Source organism: Dreissena polymorpha, chromosome 1, assembly GCF_020536995.1.
Source record: "Dreissena polymorpha isolate Duluth1 chromosome 1, UMN_Dpol_1.0, whole genome shotgun sequence".
Classification (NCBI taxonomy): Eukaryota; Metazoa; Mollusca; class Bivalvia; order Myida; family Dreissenidae; genus Dreissena; species Dreissena polymorpha.
The window spans coordinates 54693865-54713754 of NC_068355.1; the positions used below are offsets into that span (position 1 = coordinate 54693865).

The 19890-nt window shown below is 36.2% G+C and overlaps 1 long non-coding RNA gene across 4 annotated transcripts; it reads left to right on the plus strand.

The window, feature by feature from the left end:
- The first annotated feature begins 8095 nt into the window (after positions 1–8095).
- Positions 8096–15751, plus strand: LOC127834830 (uncharacterized). 4 transcript variants are annotated; one of them, XR_008028272.1, is made up of 10 exons: positions 8096–8189; positions 9849–9923; positions 10265–10535; positions 11019–11210; positions 12999–13118; positions 14121–14280; positions 14447–14649; positions 14852–15113; positions 15275–15399; positions 15612–15751. It is a non-coding gene; the product is annotated as an uncharacterized LOC127834830 (long non-coding RNA). The 4 variants fall into 4 exon arrangements; XR_008028241.1 differs by having other exon boundaries at positions 14121–14649; XR_008028267.1 differs by lacking the exon at positions 12999–13118 and having other exon boundaries at positions 14121–14649.
- The last annotated feature ends 4139 nt before the right edge of the window (positions 15752–19890 follow it).

Here is a 19890-nt window from a genome sequence, read left to right on the forward strand (position 1 = left end):
AGGAAATAACTAAGACAATGATTGATTGATTTATTTTTAAATGCCATAAAACAGATTTTCAACGTAAACAAGAAGCAACTGAGTACCTAGCTAGAAAGGTAATCATTTCTTTTTAACATAGAATTGTAAATAATTTTAGAAATATTTCTTAATTGTCTAGAGTTAGTACTGGGCATCATAGATGTGAAATTGACAGTATAAAGTGATTGGTTAACATTATACTTAATTCTTAATACTTTATTCTTAAATCTTGATAAAGAGTACATATACATAAGACGTGGTATTCCCAGAAGCGTAGCGACAGTATTCGGCGCCCGGGTACAATGTACTTATTGTGCGCCCCCAGCCCCCTCCCCGTGAAATATTGTAGTACAGTATTCGTTGCCATTGAAAAATAAGAACCCATTAGTCGATGCTCATTATTACAAAATAACGATATCATCAAACCAGGCTAATGTTGACGACGCACGCCGGACTAAAAACGATCATAGCAGCTAACCACGAACAAGTTGTGATCAGGTAAGCTTAAAAGACACAATAGGAAGACAAATTGGAGAAAATTAAATGCAAACTTCTACAACGTCAACAAAAATGGTATTAACGGTCAGTCTATATCAGCAGCCACCCAACTAATCCACCAATTCCAAAAATCCATTATACTAGATTTTTCCCACCTTCATGCCTGCAAATTTGTAAATGATAGGATCAGTCTTTTTTCAACTGTTTCCTTCTCTATAATGAGAAATGCAAGAACAAGTGACGATCATGTCCTATAGATGCCCTTAAATATGAGAGAATGGGCATCAGCTTGCTGAAGGAACGCTCGCAACTACAACTGGCTATTGATACTGCATTTGTTAAAAGAATTTGCAGATCAAAACGCAAAATTAGGAAAAACATCACCATACGACACAATTAAAAAAAATAAGTTTCAATGGTAAGGCATCACCTCTCGTAGTAAGTAGCATTTTACGGGCCCGAATCTCGTTAAACAGTTTTCGAATTTTATTCAGTGTCATAGAAATTTGCTAAATCGAAGCAATTTTTGCGAAGCACATTCAAATCCTCGCTTTTAACAAGATTGTGAACATTCAGTAAAAATCCAAATTTTGAGTTCAATTCAATGAGTCGACAGGATCAAGTTATAATTTCCGTTTAAAGTTTATCAAAAACTCTCATTACACTCACACTTCATTACGCACACAACATTCTCTTCTGCAAAAAGCTCGGCATCCCGTGTCAACTCTTCGGGAATCCGCCTCCTTCTCCTGGGTCATCTTTTAATTTCAATCCCACATTCTTCACATCTCATCTGTGCAATGTTAAGTTCGTGTTCGCACAAGCAATCAGGGGTTATTTTAATTTGTATATCCAATGCTTCTGGATTTGATGCTGCATCCTTGATATTCATGGTAGGTTCTTGAAATGAAGTTTTTGCACCCGACCAATTCTTCTTAGATAGTCTCTCCATAAATAGATAAACACGAGGAAATTGAATTCCAGAACATTCTCAACCTTTCTGCATCAATTCTTGTATCATTTGAGTGATTCGTATTTTAGTTTCTCTAGCAATTCCCCTTGTACCCTTAATCCCTCAATGTTTGCTTTAACAATTTCAAATCTCGCACTCCATCTGGATTCAGATTCCCGCTTAACAGTGATCTTTATATCTTTATTACATGAAATACTTGAGAACTGTATGTTATTTGTGGTAAGAATATTTAACAATTAGCAATTAAATTCGGCAATGCTTGTCGGATCATTTGAATCTTACTCAAAACTATTCTACCTACGCGTGGGTCCAACGAATTTCTCACAATCGTCCTAGAAAACAAAGAAAAAACATCTCCATAAAATGCATGTCTTTCTCTGTAATTGCTTAGTCTCAGAATGGGCGCCTTGCTGTCGTATTTCCAGAACGAGACTGCTGGTCAGCTCAGAACAGGTTATTCATTATTTGGTCACACGTTCGCTCTATCGTAGTAGACTTATGTCTGGCACTACAAATTCTAATCCAACACGAATACAATTAATCCTCCTCGGGCGCTCCCACATGTTGGCACTCGGGACAAATGGCCCTCCCTGCCCCACCCTCGCTACGCCTCTGGGTATTCCGTTTCAACCATGCTATTGTTACACAGTTGGCATTTCCTGTTTTCTCTAGCAATGTTATTGTATCTACCAGTTTCAATTTCTAAAGAATGAGCGCTTAGTCTAAATCTTGTTAGAGCTTGTGTATGGCCATCATTATCAACACATTCAATATGTTTTTCAAATGTATAATCCTTTTTAAATTAAACATAATAATATAATTTACTTTGCGCATTTATCATATCATACCACGACTGGACGTATTGATCTCGAAGACGTTGTTTAAGTTTTGGATAATGGTCTGTTATGTTAATATGTTCATGCAATAAATAACTAAAGCCTAAATTGTCATCAAGGTCTTTGATAGCTTTTGTCCAGCATAGTTTTACATTAGTGTTTAAAACGTGTTATCTGTGATATTCTTATCGTCGTTCGATCGTATAAGTGAGTTTGGTGAATTAATAATTTGCACCAAAAATTTAAGGGACCTATCTTTAAATATCATAGATAATGGAAAACGTCCTCGTTCGCCTTAGACGGATGCATTTGATGTATGTTGACATACACATAATATGTATTTACAAACTTTGAGATGTATTTTATCATCCTCATTGTTTTTATAGATCCCCAAAACTTCACAACCGTATGTATCGGTAACTATAGGTACAACTAGACTGTAAAAAAGTAAGCGTTTTGTTTTTACATCGAGTCTCTACTAAATAGAGACAGAAGGTGATTATATGCCTTTAAGGCTTGCTCATTCAGGGTTTTTACAGCGTCACTGAGGAGCCATTATAATTGAATTTGATACCAAGGTAAGTAAATTTGTCAACAATTTCAATTATTTCATCATTCAATGGCCCTAGATAAGTATGTTTAGTTTTCCTTTTTTTCGAAGATACATACTTTAGTGTTTTTTAACATTTATTTTAAGACCCCATTTCCGAGAGTAAGTATATATACAATTCAACTGGGCTTGTAAGCTATAAGGGTCTGTTGTAAATAACGCTATATAATAAGCATATAATAACATATGCATATATAGTTTATCTATATCCTGACAAGTGAGTTTCTTAAATCTTAACTATCAGTTATATCATTTATAAACATAATAAATAGGAGATGAAAAAGACGCTCCCCCTGTTTGACCCCTCATGAAATATCAAAATATTGCGAGAGGGAATTTTTATCAGTATCTTTAACACAGGATTTGACATTTTGATAGATTGACTTAATCATCTTACAACTTACACCTGACTGAACTAGTTTTACCCACAGTGCGTCATGGATGACCGTGTAGAACGCTTTTTCATAATCTATAATGCGCAATAGAGTTTCATATTATTTGCTAAGGCGTTTTGGTTTATAGAGTGTAGTATGAGAATGCAGTCAACCGTACTACGGTTATTTCTGAATCCAAATTGAGCATCATAAAATATGTTTTCACTTTCACACCACTTATTATTGCGATAACGAAGGATTAATTAAAATATGTTAGACATTATATTTACCAAAGTGATGGCTCTATAGTAAGAGGGATTATCATATAATATATATTATATTATATAGTTGAACAGTGGCACATTTTGTTCATGACTCTGGATACATTCCTGTGTTAAAAATATAATTAGAAATATGTACAAAATATTGTTAAATAAAATCCTTGCAGTCAATGAAAAAAACTGCAACATTTCCTGCCAGATCACTGCTTTTATGTCTTGACATAGAAGAAATCACTTTAATTACTTCATCAATAGACAAGGGACAATCTAGACACTCAATATATACTCCGTCGGCTGAGTCCTGAAAACTAACATTGCGAAAGCAATTGTCGTTGTGCATTGCAGAAAAAGTTTTTAGAGTGATTCACACATTCATCCACATTAATTATATTTGTATCAGATTTATTTTTGCTCTATTCTTTAATACTTCCAGAACTTACGCGAGTTTGATTTGCTCAGTGCGCATAATGAGTGTTTTTCTTTATCATAATATTCAGTTTTAACTTTAAACATAAATGCATTTCAGGTAGAAGATAAAACTCGGCTATCAGAGTGCCATATTTGTTATCCGAAGTATCCTATATCGGGAATTAGTATTTGAAGCACAGTGATTACTCTACATGCTTGACTATCACACACTTTCTTGCAATATTTCTAAGTAGTTTTATTTTGTTCAACTGTTTACTGTTCATTCAGTTCATGCCGTTTTCCGACCGAATTTTCTTTTTTGGGGTAAAAAAAATCTACCATTCTTCCGTGTACTTTTTTCTTCCCGATAGAAATGGGTACACCATTTATAAACTTGATCATGTGCCTTGGTTAAAAAAACTAATCTTGAGGACATGACTTGAAAAAAAACTTGAGGAAAGTACCTCTCGCTCGTAGTTTTTGTTTTTCTCTGTTATCGAAGTGCCATCGGTTATATTAGTATCCGCATTACCAGCGTGTAAGTGTGTTCAACCATTGCTAAATTTACAAACTAATAGCTAAAAGGTTTCGAAATCGTTTAATGTCATAGTTCAAAATTAGCACTTAATTGTCCAAACATGCGCTTTCCGTTACCATACTGTTTATTGGCATAACGGCATACAAAATCTCTTGCCAAAGCATTTTAGCTTAATAAATTGGTTTTTGACGCACACTACGCATGTTCTTACCTTCAATGGTCGTTTCAGAAGGCAAAGTTCAAAGCTTTTTGTATAGCAAAATCAGGCTCATTCACAATAAAACTTTATTGTACAGTATGAGACAAAATATATGCCACATACAAACAAAGTGACTTGGTGGATGATTATACTTTGAGGTCAAGCGTTTTGAGGTAAAACAGACCTGATGTATACAGATATGTAGTTGTGGTATTCGCTTGTAACGCTTGTGAACCACAACGACCGTTACGATCCCGTTGGATGGCCTCTGACCAAGGTAGCAAGACGTACTCTCTTAAGCGTTTTGTTTCGATGACCCACATAAATTAAGCAAACTGCCGAACCGTTCATCTTTAAAAATTATTATTATTAAGAAAATACAACTAGTACTGCCAATGTACCCTTATGCTTATAAAATAAAGATTGTATTCGATGTTCGTTGATACACAAAAATTGTCCTCACACATCACATGTTACCAGGTATCCGACAAAGACCAGTCTTTTGCAGGCAATTGCTCAATTACAAAGGCATCCACAACCACCAGAGCCTGATCCTTTTGTCGGCATTCAGGCGTACCTGAGGGTCGTCACTTCCGGGCAACAGGGAAACATGCAAGTGTCTCCCCATGGTTTGGTTACAAGGCGTTGTTATTAATAGGTGGTTTGTATTTCTGTTCTGTGTTTGTAGGCCCGATAAAGAAGACGTTGCGATCATCATGACTACGGTCGACCTATTGCACCATTATGTACCAATTTTAGGATCATATGAAGATCCTAGCGATCTTATGCTGACACTGAACAGGTTTGTGGTTATACTTGAATTGTGTATTTGAACTGATAAGAACATTTTTATCCGAATATGGTAAAACTTATTAAAATGTATAAACAAAATGAGTACATATCAGAAAGGACATATAAGTTCCTTAATAAAATTATGTTCAATGAAGTTAGGTGGCACATGCTGTATGAAATAAAATAGGGAACTTTTAAAAGCCTTATCGGAACTAAATTAAATGGTGTTGATAATGAAATGAATATTTAACATGTACTTATAAACATTTTCAAATTTTCTATTTGAAGGCCATAATTCCGTTAAAGATGCATAAATGTTATCTCCTACAGGTGTTTATAGATTATTTAAATTAGCTGCTCATGACTATCGATTTAGTATAAACGCAGTTTTACCTTCTCACGGTCTGCAGATTGGCATACAAAATGTAGACGAATAATTAAGAAATATATTTGAAAAATATGAGCCGCATCATGCGAAAATGTTCTTATGTCATATGCAGCCAGCATATATCCTGGCAAATTATGTCATATGCGGCTAGAATAGATACAGACAAGCCTGCGCATTAACGGTGTCTGGGCGGGCGTTACCCTTTTCCGATAATGAGACCACGCAAATATAAAGCAACACTGACCGCATATAGCGTAATACACATTTTTTTGCCTGACACGATTTAAATATAATATTTTGTTCTTTAAATTTCGTAAGTTTTGACAATCGCATTTAAATGTTTTTCTTCATAGCTCTTACAAATATGAAACTCAACTTAAGGTACGCCATGTATTTACTTAAATGGTTTGGGAGTAACTAATTCATATAAACTTTTTACACATTTTCATGTTGATTTTCCTTAATTTCGGCAATACATCTAGCTGTGAAATCTATCGTCAAAAATCAACAGCAAAACGTTTTGAATTAAACTTAGGAAAACATAATGGCCAGTAGACTAAACATGTTGGTAAATACAAATATTGAATGTGTTGCAGATTTTTTTTTTTTTTGAGAATTCTAACTAAAACTAGTTTTGAGCGATCGACTGAAGACTTGAATGTGACAACATTAAAGATAGATACTGGGATGCCCTACTTCATCAAAGCAGCACAATGCAAACTGTTCTAGCTTCAAATATAAAGAAATAGCAAAATTCCTTTGTATCGAAAACTTAACAAACTTGTGTAACAAAGAGTCCGTGATTTTACTAAAAGTAGGCTCACATTGTGAAAAATCCAACACAATAATATAAAAAGTAAACGTAACAAATGTCTCTACAGCGGTAAAATTATGGAATGCTTACTACCATGCCATGCTTATAGGTGTGTCTACTTAAGAAAAAACACTGCCATTTATGTTTGAAATAAATATTTTATTTATAATATATGTTTCATTTATATTTGAAATGCTTCACTTTATACACACTTGCTTTTTGGATTGTTATTGAAATAAACTATTTCTGTATTTTGCATTTGATTTAAGACTAGTTATTAAATTTAGTAGTTTCATGGGGCAACTCTAGTTTTAATCATTGTTTTTTTGTTTAATGTTTGTGTTGTATGTATTTTCCAGCAATGTTAAGGCAACATGTCAGTTGCCCTAAATAAACGACGCCTGGAGGTATGCAAGCATTTCTTTTCTGCTTATTTGTCTTTTACTTCACTTTTTTGTATAGTTAATGTAATTGAAAATACAATAAAACTCGCTAGATTTAACGGTAAACGTTATTTTGCCAGCTTATTTGCCCCTTTTGTGAACCAGTCGTGAGCTATATTCAGACCATTGCTATCAAATGAACTATATTATGACATCAGTTGGTGAACGACTTTCTGATCTGAACGGTGATGTAATCCTACAGAACGAACAAAACAATTTCTAAAAAGCAATTATGTTTTTCTCTTTTTGGGGTTTCTCTCTTTGGGGTAAGTGTGTTTTAAACAATAATATGCTAAAGTTATCCGCTAAAAACTTAAAGGTCAATCTAATTATTTAACGTCAAATATTAAAGACATAACTTGATTGTCAATTTATTGGGTTTCCTTTCCCTTACTTTTAAATGAAACATTTCAAAATACTTTTTCCAATCATGTGTATCTTAATGATGATTTAGTTCGTAACGCACAAGAATCACATTATTACCTTCAAGGTCAATGTCGTTTTAAGAGGTCAAACATCAAAGTAGCACTGTTTGTTTATAAAACTAAGATTTGTCCACAAGACAACTTTGTTGAACTATATGACCAACTATATATGCCACTTATAAATAAGTGGCTTGCTGGATGGTCACACTTAGGGGTCAAAAGTATAAAAAAAACATCACTGATTTACGGACGTGTAGTTGTTGTACTAAATAATGAAGAACACGTACATATACAGTATACCTTTTCTACATGTTGTATTGAGATTATGAGATCATATGATATTCATTAAACGCATTTTAGAAATAGGAACACTGTCTTGCAAATTTGGAACGTCATCTATATAATACTGAATAAAGCATGCTAATTTTCGAAATATTACCAGTTGTCATCTTGCTGATTCCTGCAGCAGCGGGCGATGCGGCGCCACCTTGTGATGACTTCGACACTTCCGGTTGTGTCAGCAATCCAGGTCTTTGTCAGGATCCAGTCCTTTCTGTAGTAACGTGTCCGAAAAGGTGCAACAAATGCCGTGAGTTTCAATACGAAAATAGTTTCTTATGCACCTCTTAAAAACAAATACAACAAACTGCAGTAATATAAGTTGTTGCCTTTTGATCACATACACAACCTTAGTATCAATGGTACAGTAAAAAGTAAGTATAATACATGTGTCAAAAAGAAAAAGAAAACCCGAATATTATTATATTCGTTTCTTACAAATGACAGTATTTATAGTAAAATACACGTTTTTTTCGCACAATTGACAGTATTAATAGTAAAGTACACGATATATTTTTTCGCTAAAACTGATTGTGTTTGAAAATTCATTGAATTTTAGAATCACTAAGGCTAATGTTATACAAGTCAACCTATTGCTGTATTCTTTCTTGCCGTTTTTGGTTTCAGCGTTTTATTGCTATAACTGCAATTCCGTCATAAATGCTACATCGTGCACAAACATAACGACGTGTTCTTCAGACATGGTATTTAACTGGATATGTAAATTATATTTGACTTTTTTCTGTCAAGTGTAATAATAAAAATAATAATGATAATACTACTACTACTACTACTACTACTACTACTACTACTACTACTACTACTACTGCTACTACTACTACTACTACTACTACTACTACTACTACTACTACTACTACTAATAATAATAATAATAATAATAATACTTATAACAGTTATAATGATAATACGTGAATGGTTATGATACTAATTAGGTATAGCACATTATTTAATACCTATTCAATAATCATATAATCTAAATAGCTGTATCCATTCGTACCGAGTAACCCTACAATATTACATCGTATTGGACGCGCATGCGTTCTATGTATTTCGTATTGGAGGTTCCGATTGAAAACGATCATCTCCGAGTTTATTCTGAAAATTCCGAAAATTCTACATATCAACATAATGTTGAAATTCAACCCTTTGCACATCTTAGAAAACAAGTCTAAATAGTTAAGCCTTTTTAAACAGTTTTGCTTACTAGTCTTTTAGAGATTATTTTTAGACACAATTATGCTTACAACTGACGTCTCACAAATTCAAATATGAAGTGGGCAATTGCGCTCTTTTGTAGACTTGACGCTAAAGTGAATAATAAAATGATCCAAAGAATAGTATAGGTATATAATAAACGGGAGGCGGAAAACTACAACGGGCGAGGCATGGTCATAACCCCAAAAAAGGGTTAGGGTAAGGGTTAGGATTAGGGGTCGGATTAGGGTTAGGGTTGGGTTTAGGCTAACCCAAACCCTAACCCGACCCCTAACACTAACCCAAACCCTAACCATAACCCTCTAAACCCCCCTTGCGCAATACCATACCATGCCTCGCCCGTTGTAGTTTTCCGCCCCCCATAATAAACACGTTTAAACAGCGTTGTGTGCAATACTGTAACATATGTGTACTCTTACACAGCTGACATACTCACATGCATCGCCTCTCGGGTTGACATGTATGGTCAACTGTCTATTTGTTTAAAATAGGGAAGCGGACAACGACAACGAGCGAGGCATGGTATTGTAATGCGCATGGGGGTGTTAGAGGGTTAGGGTAAGGGTTAGCCTTAACCCATACCTTTACCCTAACCCGCTCCCTAACCCTAACCTTTAAAATATGACACCATATGTTCACACAACGCTTTAACATAGCATAATATTATTTACAGAGATGCGTGTTCAAACAAATAACGTCGAGCGTGGGTGATCACGAAGGATACACCATGCAGTGCGTGGATATTGCGGTAAAAGAACATAATATGTCATATGATTAAACATAAAATGTTAAATGTAAAAACGATTTTGTGTTTATACCGTTATGTACTCGCAAAAAACGCTTCAATTTTTCAAAAAATACCTCACATAATAATTAAATACTTAAATACTTTGGTACTTTTGACTTCGAATATTAATAATTCTAATAGTTCTGCTTTAACTGCTGCGTATGCAACTGCCACTGCCACATTAACCTCTTCTACTGCTCCAACTTTTATTATTACTTCAAAGTATAATTATTAATCGTTATGATGTCATCATAAATTAATATTTTTTCATCGATGATAGATGCTTTTATTCACCAATTTAGGTTTGTGACAGTAAACGTTCTCTACATGAACGAAATGTTCAGAAGTTTTGCTGTGCCGACAATTACTGCAACTATGTACCAACGCTGACGACACCTGTTACCATGAAAACACAACCGATCGTTCAGTCAACAACACCCGTAACAAGGACGACACAACCAATTGTTCAGTCAACAAAACCCGTAACAAGGACAACACAACCAATGGTTCAGTCAACAAACCCCGTAACAAGGACAGGACTACCAATTGTTCAGTCAACAATACCCGTAACAAGTATGTTGTTCATTGCAAGGCAAGGGATAAATGGAAAACCCAGATGCATGTAAAAAAAAATGTACAAAATATCGTCTATCCTGAATGTTCCAAACATGCCAAAAATTAAGCTTCAGGACTTTTGCGCATACACACATAACGATATTTAGTTATGTGTTAAACAATATTCACATTCAGTTACATTTATAATTTCTTGTCGGCAACTATGGAACACAAAAGTAATACACACTTATAAAGAAGATAATTAAATGTAAAAAATAAAGTTCATTCACATATTAAAGGTAAAGTCTTGTTTACAATTTCAAAGGTGAAGTCGTTTATAATACATTAATTTCGTGCAAGCGACCTACGATTCGAACCGGCGTAAATAGCACAAAAAACACAAATTAAATAAAACGCAGGAGTGTAAACTTTGAATCGGTCAGGGAAAAGCATGACAATACATAGAATACTGTTTTTCGTTTCTTTTCGTTCTTTTCGCAGCCCAACATGTTCCGATTTGCAAGAAAGAATCATTTTTATTATGGAGGAATCGAATCGAGTGCCGAGCATTGAGCCAAGCAGAAAGTTCATGCACGCTATTGTTGCTGGTTTGCGAATTGGTCCGAACGCCTCGCTTGTAGCGCTTGTGAGCCACAACGACCGTTACGACCCCGTTGGATGGCCTCTTACCAAGTTAGTAACACGCTCTCTTCTAAAACGTGTCTTGTTTTGATCATACACATTAGTCAAGCAAACAAACGTTTCGTCATTTTCACATATTTAAAAAGGTAAACGTTAACCTTTTGGAAAACTACTTCTATTGCTACTACTAGTACGACTACAAGTACTACTACTACTACTTCTATTACTACTACTACTACTACCTCCTCCTACTACAACAACAACAACAACTACTTCTACTACTACTACTAGTACTACTACTACTACTACTTCTACTACTACTACTTCTACTACTACTACTACTACTACTACTACTACTACTACTACTACTACTACTACTACTACTACTACTACTACTACTACTACTACTACTACTACTACTACCACCACCACCACTACTACTACTACTACTACTACTACTACTACTAGTAGTAGTAGTAGTAGTAGTAGTAGTATGCTTACTGCAGTTAAACTTCTTCGGTTTGATTTTTTGCTCGATACGTGTCAGGATATGTTAGTATATCTGTAAGCCCATGTGCAGGATATTAAAGAAGCCGTTTGCGTTTTTTTTTCTTCATTTCGCCCATCAGTCGTACGTAATCAACCAGGCCTGTTTGTCTTGCGAGCCATTGTCTGACCCAGATGGTTCTCCTTTTTATTTTATTCATTGGTTTAGAAAGGTATTTTCCCGCGAATTTTCTTTTCTCTGCCGTAGCTTCGCTTAAGCAATCAGATAACTGTCGTCTGCCTGAGCTTTTTGCATTAGAAGGTGGCATCAAATTCGCATTAGCATCAGCTTGTCCTCAATCGTCATCTTATTGCCCATGTGGCATCTTCGGTAGCACAGGAGACCACCGTGCAACTGCCGTCGAGGGCCTTGAAGGACAGGGGTCTGAATTGTGTTGGCGGACTGTCAAGGACGCACAAGGACAACCAAGGCATAAATACAATTTGTACCCGGAACCTATACGGCTGTCCCCGGACCCCACATGGCAGCTATACGGACCATGCCGGATGGTGCTATCATCCCGGATCGTAACGGATCAACACGGCAGTTTTAAACTTCCCAAAACTGCCGTGTTGGCCTCTCGGAGCGCCAAGGACATTCCCGGACGTCACAGGACCTCCACAGGTCGACACGTAGCTAAACGGCGGCTACACGGTGCACATGCCGTATCATCCTGGATATCAATCGTGTCGATCCGGCATTTGTATGGGACTGGGGCTTTAGTCACACCCATGTTTTCCGATATAACAACGAAACTGTTTCACAAAGTTTAATTTGATGGATCGCGTTGATGCAAAATTGAAAATGTGCCTATCATGAACGCATTTATATTTATGTAGTGAAGTATTTTTATAGCAAGTTTATTATATCTAAAATGGGCCGTGCTGTGTGAAAAGAGGGTTTAATGAATGAGCGTGCAGTGTCGTTTCAGATAAGCCTGTGCAGTCCGCACAAGCTCATCAGGGACGACTCTTTCCGCTTTTATGATATTTTTCGTTTAAAGAAAGTCTATTCTTAGCAAAACTCTAGTTTAGTCGGAAAGTGCCGTCCCTGATTAGCCCTAGCGGACTGCACATGCTTATCTGGGACGACACTTTACGCACATGCATTAATTCCTTTTTACACGGTCCAAATGAATGTAATGGTATGGTGTCATCAGTGGTGCACAACATTTACTTTTTCTAATCAAATTGCATTTTTTATCGTACAATATCAGGAAAAATAAATTACTGGTATTTTGTTAAAAGTATCCAAGACAATTTGCTGAAAATCCACTCCTTTTCAAACCACAGGAGAAGACTGTCTTGTGGAAGTCAATCACGACTTTGGAACGTATCCCAGCCTTGTAGTCGTGCGGACTAGGCTTGATGATTTCTCCTTGACGAATCATTCTTTGATGTCTGACGCCATTGGTTACTGATACACTGTATACGTTCGTATTTATAAAAGCACAATAAGTATCCTTATATGTGTTTTCTATATAAGCATTTAAAAAAGATTTAGTTAAAACATATTATTTTAGCTTGATTGCATCGGACGAATAAGGTTTATTGAAACGCTCCGTTTTCTGGGTAGAACTAGTACTAGGTGTCTTTTGGGGGAGATTTAACGAAAGCCCCGAAGTAGGGATCGAAAGCGTGACCTCTAAACCACAAGGCGAAACCATATCTACTACGGCATGGTGACCTCTAAACCACAAGGCGAAACCATATCTACTACGGCATGGAGACCTCTAAACCACAAGGCGAAACCATATCTACTACGGCATGGTGACCTCTAAACCACAAGGCGAAACCATATCTACTACGGCATTGTGACCTCTAAACCACAAGGCGAAACCATATCTACTACGGCATGGTGACCTCTAAACCACAAGGCGAAACCATATCTACTACGGCATGGTGACCTCTAAACCACAAGGCGAAACCATATCTACTACGGCATGGTGACCTCTAAACCACAAGGCGAAACCATATCTACTACGGCATGGTGACCTCTAAACCACAAGGTGAAACCATATCTACTACGGCATGGTGACCTCTAAACCACAAGGCGAAACCATATCTACTACGGCATGGTGACCTCTAAACCACAAGGTGAAACCATATCTACTACGGCATGGTGACCTCTAAACCACAAGGTGAAACTATATCTACTACGGCATGGTGACCTCTAAACCACAAGGCGAAACCATATCTACTACGGCATGGTGACCTCTAAACCACAAGGCGAAACCATATCTACTACGGCATGGTGACCTCTAAACCACAAGGCGAAACCATATTCTACTACGGCATGGTGACCTCTGAAAACTATTTGTTTGAATTGCGATCCTAATGAATAGTTTTGTCTCGATAATGCATGCTGCAGAAACAAAATGATTTCATCGATTAATGCTATTTATTTACTCATAGGCTCAGGGTTCATTTTCGCAAACACCGACGACATCGGTCTGCATCACGGATTTGTGATTTATGGTTTCAACGAGTCGGCGTTCCGAGTATGGACAGAATCCCAGCGGTATTCTCAACACCGTATGCTATACACGATACGGTTAATACCAACGGTGTATTGGTATAATGATTTACAACTTTGCAAAGTTATACTCATTTGTAAAATGTATCGACTTCTTTTAAATTAAAACAAAGATACGTTTATAAAGATTGATAGAGTTTCGGCCTCAATAGCTTGAATATCATCGCGGTTATTAAGTGTATTTTCATGTGTTGACGAATTTCAGATATTTTCTGTGGAAAAGACAGTACAGGGTTTGCTATATGTGTGAGTAATGGAACGCTAGAAATTCTTGCTTGGAAGGAGTCTACTTTGTCACCAACGGAGAAAATGGAAATGCTTCTTGGGGCACAGGCTAATGAAACATTTGACCAGGAAAAACTCATGTCAGCGAAAACAAGTGTACTCGAATATTTCGTTCAACTTTGGGTAAAGTGTTTCCATATGACCTAATTGTCTTATTTACATAATGAATTATCATAATGAACAAATGATCAACATGATTAAATATATGTTGATGTTTATGGTAATTTTTATAAAGGCTTAGTCAAATAATAAATTATATTGTCACATGAACAAAAAGCAACACACACAGTCAACAATATTAAGAAATATGTCCTATATCCAACAGGCCGTTGCTCGCAGTGGACCCAATGACAACTTCCGGTTTCTAGCCAGCGGTTCAATGTCGGGATATAGACACGGCCATGTGACTCCTTGCACCTATGGTGGACTTGTATTTGCATATTCAAACACAACGCTAAGACCTTGGAAGCCAAACAGCAGTGCCGATAGGGCTGCAATAATTTGCATCTTAGACGTTTTTGCTGGCGGTAAATACTCACAGAGCACGAATGATGCGTTTGCGGTTGCCCACGTATGGATTACTTTAGGTAATTAGGCAACACATGCAGATTTAAAAAAAAGCATTTTTGTAATTTGATATTTCTTCAATATAGCGTCTTTTTTTGTACTTCCATATGTTGTCCGCATTATTGTTACCATTCACTGACGTCACCCGGTTGAATTAAATAGTGTTACTTTCCATGCTCAGACCACACATTGCACGAGGAATGCACTACCTCTCGTGATTGTTGGGATGCATTTTCCACATGCAGATATTTAACATGCCAATGTGAGGCCGGATTTACTGAAACACACCAAGACACAAACCATACGGTAACATATTAATATTGAATGTAAGTTTATAAACTACATCATACAATTTTGCCAGCAAATTAATTCGAAAAACAACAACAACAACTGTATTGGAACTTTTATTTGTATCGCTGAATTTCATTCCATTTGTTCAATTTTCGATTTACGCATGAAACAGTATTGTAACTTTTTTTAAATATGTTATAAACTTTAGTCGACATAATCTGATTCAGACCACAGGATGTTATGTTGACGGAAAATGCACTCACGCAAACGAAACTGCTGGCGACTGCAAACTATGTCATCTGCCCTTTGACGCATGTCACTGGCCCGATGGTAACCGAGTTTAAACATTTAATACATTTAAAGTGGGAAAATCATTATATGATTTATTTGAGAATTAACGTTTGTCAAAACCTGGTAATTGTATGCTCCCTAATATTAATTTTATTTGTATGAAGTAAATTTTCATTCCACATTATGTTCACTACAAACGAGATTTTACATTCTAATACATAAACGTAGTAAAAAACAAGGGCTGTTTGAAAAAACATGCATGCCCCCCATATGGACTGTCAGTTGCAGTGGCAGCCATTGTGTGAATACGTTTTGTGTCACTGTGACCTTGACCTTTGGGAGTCATCTGCGAGTCATGATCATTGTACCTATGAAGTTTCATGATCCTATGCGTAAGCTTTCTTGAGTTATCATCCGGAAACCATTTTACTGTGTCAAGTCACCGCGACCTTGACCTTTGACCTAGTGACCTGAAAATCAATAGGGGTCATCTGCGAGTCATGAACAATGTATTATGAAGTTTCATGATCCTAGGCGTAAGCGTTCTTGAGTTATCAGCCGGAAACCATTTTACGGGTTCGAGTCACCATGACCTTGACCTTTGACCTAGTGACCTGAAAATCAATAGGGGTCATCTGCGAGTCATGATCAATGTACCTATGAAGTTTCATGATCCTAGGCGTAAGCGTTCTTGAGTTATCATCCGGAAACCATTTTACTGGTTGGAGTCACCGTGACCTTGACCTTTGACCCAGTGACCTGAAAATCAATAGGGGTCATCTGCGAGTCATGATCAATGTACCTATGAAGTCTCATGATCCTAGGCATTAGCGTTCTTGAGTTATCATCCGAAAACCATTTTACTGGTTCGAGTCACCGTGACCTTGACCTTAGACCTAGTGTCCTAAAAATCAATAGGGGTCATCTGCGAGTTATGATCAATGTACCTATGATGTTTCATGATCCTAGGCATAAGCGTTCTTGAGTTATCATCCGGAAACCATTTTACTGGTTTTAGTCACCGTGACCTTTGACCTAGTGACCTGAAAATCAATAGGGGTCATCTGCGAGCTATGATCAATGTACCTATGAAGGTTCATGATCCTAAGCGTAAGCGTTCTTGAGTTATCATCCGGAAACCATTCGCTGGACGGACCGACGGACGGACCGACGGACCGACCGACATGTGCAAAACAATATACCCCCTCTTCTTCGAAGGGGGGCATAAATATTCATGTAATGAAACGGAATTCCCTAAAACATGAATTCCAATGTCTCATTTTGTGTTTTTAGGCCCACCTCATACTACTACGCACACTAACCCAATACGCAGTTCAGGTAAATATATACGGTAATGTTTAGATATTACAATACTATTTATATGTTAAGTTTCCTTAATTAATGCCATGTTATGACCCTGATCACACACGTTATCATTCTGGATCAGCAGACGATTTATTGCTTAAATCTTCCTATCTTACGGAGGAGTCCGGAGATGGCCGATGTATCACGATTGATACGTTATACATGCATATCAAACACAGCTATTTCTTATGTTTCTGTCAAGTACATTGCCAGGGTGCAGAATCAACGGGGTTTTCAGGGGCTTACACACGGGCTTGACAGAATGTAAACACACCGTTAAGAACTTTATTTTTGCAAATATCTCAAGTTATTGAAATACATTTGCAAACATCTATAGTGCATAAAAGACAGTTTGTGTCGATATCTTAGAGTGATATTATGGGCATCTAACAGTTTATAGGTGTCTATCGCAACCGTTGTTTATTTATTTTTTTTACTTCATATACACTTATATTTGTTAATGCAACATCAACATATTAAAACAATATCCCTGAAAAGAAAAATAATGCATTTGAATATAAACCGTACTTTCGTTTGACAACTGATCATGCATGTACAATGTGAACCTAAATTTAGTTTTAGTGCAGATTCGTTCATACGACCACAAAGACACCAATTTTGTTTTACGGATCATTTAGGATTAGAGGACTGGGTGGGTCACGTAAGAATATCGAATATAAAATATATTTTTATAAACAACGGTTAGCATGATGAGTTGCAGATAAAATGGTCAGTAACCACATTTTAACTAACTCTTTTGACCTGTTACTTATTTTCAGCTCAATTCAACAGAGCAAAATGCCATAATATCACTTCAAGGTATAAAAATAAATCATTGATTACGTCAGAAATCGGTGACAAAATTTCACGTTGCGTGAAGCACGAACCATATACATGAATGTAGTAAAAATAGAATTTGTGAAAAAGAACCCATTAAATAAATATTAATATATGAATAAAGTTATTCTGATGTTGTTTAATATGCCATAAGCAGCATAAAACCTCTGCCTTTTATGCACCAGTTGAAATTCGTAAAACACACTGTTTAATTGGTAAACCCACACAGTAGGTGATCCTGAACCCTGATTGCTATAATTGTCTGGATATATGAGACATGCCTATGGAAAAATATTCATCTATTTATAACGGCGGTTTCTTAACAAGGTATGAACTCTCATGCTTTCGATTTCTGTTATTGGTACACAGGGCCTCGGTAGACTCTTTATTATCATTGGTGGACTTCCACGGCGGGTTTGCTTACATGGTGACCATAGTAACGTCCTGTGTATCCGACAACGAAAGCGCAAGGCTATAGACCGTTTAAAATCGGTATTTGTTTTTTAAATAAAGTATAATTGTATATCTTAAACGTTTTTGTATGTATTGAGGTATATAATAAAAAGAACCTAAGAATAATGTTAAATAAATCTTGCAAAATTTGAGTACATATTTATTGAGAAAAAACGTATAAATACCTTTTTTCAAATTTACCCGAGGCAACATATGCCATATATGTTAGTTTCCGTAATTATACTTAAAACTAATTTGTTTAAGGTTAATTCATTCTTTTTGTAAGTATAAGGGTAACACTTTTCAATCTTTAGTTGAGCTGATGCAGACGTTGTAGTGATTGACAACCGCCATTATCGGACATGTCACGTCGCTGTTGATGACAAGCAAATGCAAGTCGTGATAAACGCTTGGTTTTCGTAAAATTTCATTGTACATACATGTACAAACATTTGCGTGTATTAACAAAGATAAATCATCAGTTTTGATTTTTAATAAATATATTTGTAAATGAAACCATTGTTTATTCTATTTATTGAACGTTGGTCCACTAAAGTCGTGGTAAACGCATGGTTTTGTAAAATCTCATTCTACATACATGTACATACATGCGTGTATAAACAAATATAAATCACCAGTTTTGTTTTTAAATAAATATTATTGTAAATGAACCATTCTTTTATTTATTTATTGAACTTGGTCCACACTATACAAATCTAGAAAAACATACATTTGGATGAATATTTGACAAAGAGTATCACCACGTAATAGATGCCTTCATAAATAAGATATTCAGGAGCATCCTTTTATAAGGGACCTTTTCACGTTTGGGTAAATTGACAAAATTGAAAAAAAAAAGTTGTTTGAGAGTCGAAAATTTTGGTTTAGTTATGATATTGTGTGAGGAAACAGTAATACTGAACTTTGCCATGCTCTAAAATAGCCATTATATGCATCTTTGGTCAAACAGAGGGGGTAATCACGTGACAAACAAGATGGCGACGTCCATGCCGAGGCAGGTATTTTTCGTCGTTTTAATACCCGGTATTACTTGTATTATCTTTCTTTATTCCGCTCACTTTCCAGCCATATAAGGGAAGAAAGTTACTGGCTTTTATTTCATAGTAATATTATCTCTATATCTCGACTTTACTCGGTGCAAAATGTCTTAACGGGATGACATAATAAGGGCTCCACTAAGAAAATTTGCGGGGAGAAAGGTCGAGATATAAAGCGAAACAAATACGAAATAAACGTTAATCACCTTTTTACTGATATGGCTGGAAAGTGAGCGTCATTTGAAAAATAAACAGAAGTAATAAAAGGTATAAAACGGCGAAAAATAACCGTCTCGGTATGGACGTCGCCATCTTGACTATCACGTGATTACCCCCTCTGTCTAAGTGGTAGACTTTTTACTCCATGACTCCAGTGGTAAATAATTCGAGCCCTGCTGAGGGTTAACTTTTTTCTTTTTTTGTAATTTTATTCTTGATTTTTTACTGGAGATTTTTATATCCAATGTTGTAACATTTATCAATATAAAGCATTAATGACAAA